Raw genomic sequence first — 3,157 nt, 5'->3', positions numbered from 1 at the left:
CTTTTTCCCCTGGACATTTTCCTGTAGCTTTTAAAAAATACATTTCTACATTTACTAATTTATTGCAATTTGTGGAGAATTTCTCACCAGTTTGCACATTGCTGTTCTTTTTTGCATGTTTTTGAAAGAAATTGCACCAGTTTGCTCACGGTTCAAAGGTTTAATCAGTAATGACATAGCAAATAAGATAAAATAGTGGATAAAGTGATGTTGAACATTGGCAAAACACATCTAAATCATAATATAATTACAATGCAAAATATAATGCATACTGCTATTATCATGGTTTTATGTTATTATCCTTTTTTATTTTCTTTTTACCCACCTGATCACTGACACAACACACATTGTATCTTGATAATCTTTAATTACAAAAACAACTAAGATAGGAAAACAATAAATAAAACTAATGGTCAAAAAGTAAAGGAATTGCGGTAAGTACAAAATTATCAACAGTAAAATTTCAGAGAGGTTACATGGAGAGAAAATTGACATGATTATTACTGGTTGCTTGACACCAGTAGTTTCCAATCTTGTCAATGTAATGCCGTGACTTTTGTAAAAACAGAAAAATCGACCACAGGTAAACTGTATTAACAGTGTAAAAATATCACATATTATTGTTTAGTGAAATGGGTATACCATAATGTAAAGTAATGCTGCACAAGGCCCAAAATGTATCAAACAAGCAAATTCAAACAGATTTTAGTGAAAAATTAGCTTTAAAAAACACGTCAACAAAATATTAAAACATATTTCAGCTTAATTCAAGGCTTCAACAAACCAACTCAGACCTACCATTTTCAAAAATAATGCAGCAGAATATGCATTGAAAAAAACAGTCAGTCTGTTGCTATACATTTCTATTTGTACATAAGGTCAGTGCTCTATTGTTCTCTACTTGCATGATCAAAAACAAAAGACATATTAAGCCTCTTTACAAGTGTCGTTTGGCTCCAGTGATGTCAGATGATTAGAGATGACCTGATTAGTCCCATCTAAACACCACCCATTACCAGGTGCAGCTGTGCAAGGGGTCTCACTTTTCACATACGAGTCTTGCAACGCTGCGGTGCCGTGGCACTAATGCCACGAGGAGTCATTTGGAAAATGCTGCAGTTTTAATACAAAAATAGAAAAAATATGCTTTAAGGATACATGTTTTACTGCAAAGACAAACTGTGAGAACATAGTGCTTTTTAAATCGGCACCATGTACAGGTACAGTTTTTTTCACAATTTATACAAAACAATATTGACTTGGGCCATAACCTTTGGATCACCTGACAGATTGATCGATTAGATGAATGATTAATGATAATTTTCCATTAAAGCGGGCTCACAACCTTCCTGATGTTTGAAAAGTGGGGGGAGGGGGGTCATAGTAAGACAAACAGTTATGATGAAAGAATGATCTACACAGAGTAACTTTCTTTATTTTACAGCATGTTTTCTGCACTCAGACTGCAATTAAAGCATGTCGCACTGTGGAAGACAGCGGAGAAGTAGATGTTGGTGAAGATGACCGTTAGTGCAGCAGATGGTGACAACTGCAGGGTTTGGGTCTGGAAGAGATGACAGGTAGGATTAATTAGACAAAAGGTGACTATTATCCTTTGATAGAAACACATTCTCAAACATGACAGAAATGTATGCTATTTTATCATGTAAAGGGATAGATAGTAAGAATATTAGTTTTTACCAGAGCTACAAATTAAAGCAATACAACAGACTTTACAACAACTTTATTTTCTATATCTAATTTATTTTTCTTCTTAAACCCTGGCCCTAATCCTGCATCGTAAAGCAGTGAGTTACTGAGAAAGCATTACCTATCAATGTGTGGTGTTGAGAGCTGGAGTATGTATGGTCTTGGAGACTGCTGCACCGTTGCTGCCTCCTGTTGTTAGCACCTGGAGCTGCAGCTGGTAAACACTGTCGGCCTGAAGGCTCTGAACTGACACCGACCGCTGAGACTGTGAAGGGTGAAGCAGGGTCAGTTTCAAAGACACAGAACAGATAAACTGCTCTAATTTGACAATAACAAAAATCCAGAATATCACCACATTTATGCTTTGTTATAAAATATGTAAATGCTGTATTATGATGGTTTTTTTTTTTTTTACTAATTTTAACATTTTCTCAGTGACTAAATTGTTTGAATGCAAATACTGCCTCTTTAAAGTACAAATTAAAAGAAAAGAAAAAGGAAAGTGATATAGAAAGACTTATTGACTACCCTACTGAAAACACACACACACACACACACACACACACACACAAAACCCTCTCTTATTCCAGCTGCATTTTTTCCACACACACAATGCCATCACTGTTGACCTCTCTTCATGTCTCACCGGTGCAATTGTCTGTGTCTGGGAGATAAGTGTGTCTTCTTGCCCCTCTGTTTCCATGGTAACACCTGATTGCAGTGTCCAGGTGAACTGGAACCCCTCCACAGCTGCTGGGTCCAGTGCATGCTGGGACATCCTCCAGCGAAGCGTCATGAGCAGGGTGCCATTGACTTGTTGAAAGTCTGCAGTCAGTCGTTCTGGTCGTAGTATCACCTTTCTGCCTGACAGGAGGCGCTCTGACACAAAGGACATAAAACATCATCTCACACTAAGAACACTTAAGGTATTTCTCAACAGGCTAAATATGACATGTTTTGTACACTGAAATGACCTGAACAATTATTTACACTTTGATAATAAAAGCAGTTATTTGAACTGTATTTAACTAGCGAACTGTGCGCATGCAAAAAGACTGGTGACAGGTTAACGGTGTGATAATATATACAGGGTTCCAATGGTCATGGGAAACCTGAAAAAGTCATGGCTTTTCACAATCACATTTTCCAGGCCTGGAAAAGTCATAGAATTAGCAAAAAATATTGAAAGTTTTGAAAAGTCATGGAATGTTGTTGTGTGTAATGAAATTGTTATAGTAATCTTAAGTGGATAATCCATGTAATGTACTATAACAGCAAATTTATTTTCTAAAGCTGTCAACATAACGTGGCTCCAATAAGCGTCAATGTGCGACAACATTTTGTTCACCATCACATATGTTTTTCCATTTTCTCATTCTTACTCTTCCCCATGTATGCCAGATAAAAATTGTTTGACTTGTGATAGCAGTTAATCAAAAATGTTGCT

The 3,157-nt window shown here is 36.5% G+C and overlaps 1 long non-coding RNA gene across 1 annotated transcript; it reads right to left on the bottom strand.

Annotated features, from left to right (window-relative positions):
- Positions 1-1,276: 1,276 nt before the first annotated feature.
- Positions 1,277-2,570, bottom strand: LOC121964688. Its single transcript, XR_006107394.1, has 3 exons — positions 2,357-2,570; positions 1,832-1,975; positions 1,277-1,564 (listed from the first exon to the last, which is right to left on the bottom strand). It is a non-coding gene; the product is annotated as an uncharacterized LOC121964688 (long non-coding RNA).
- Between the last annotated feature and the right edge of the window lie 587 nt (positions 2,571-3,157).

This window comes from Plectropomus leopardus, unplaced genomic scaffold, assembly GCF_008729295.1.
Source record: "Plectropomus leopardus isolate mb unplaced genomic scaffold, YSFRI_Pleo_2.0 unplaced_scaffold16719, whole genome shotgun sequence".
Taxonomy (NCBI): domain Eukaryota; kingdom Metazoa; phylum Chordata; class Actinopteri; order Perciformes; family Serranidae; genus Plectropomus; species Plectropomus leopardus.
Note: the sequence above shows the minus strand (reverse complement) of the source record. Positions and strands in the feature narration are given on the sequence as shown.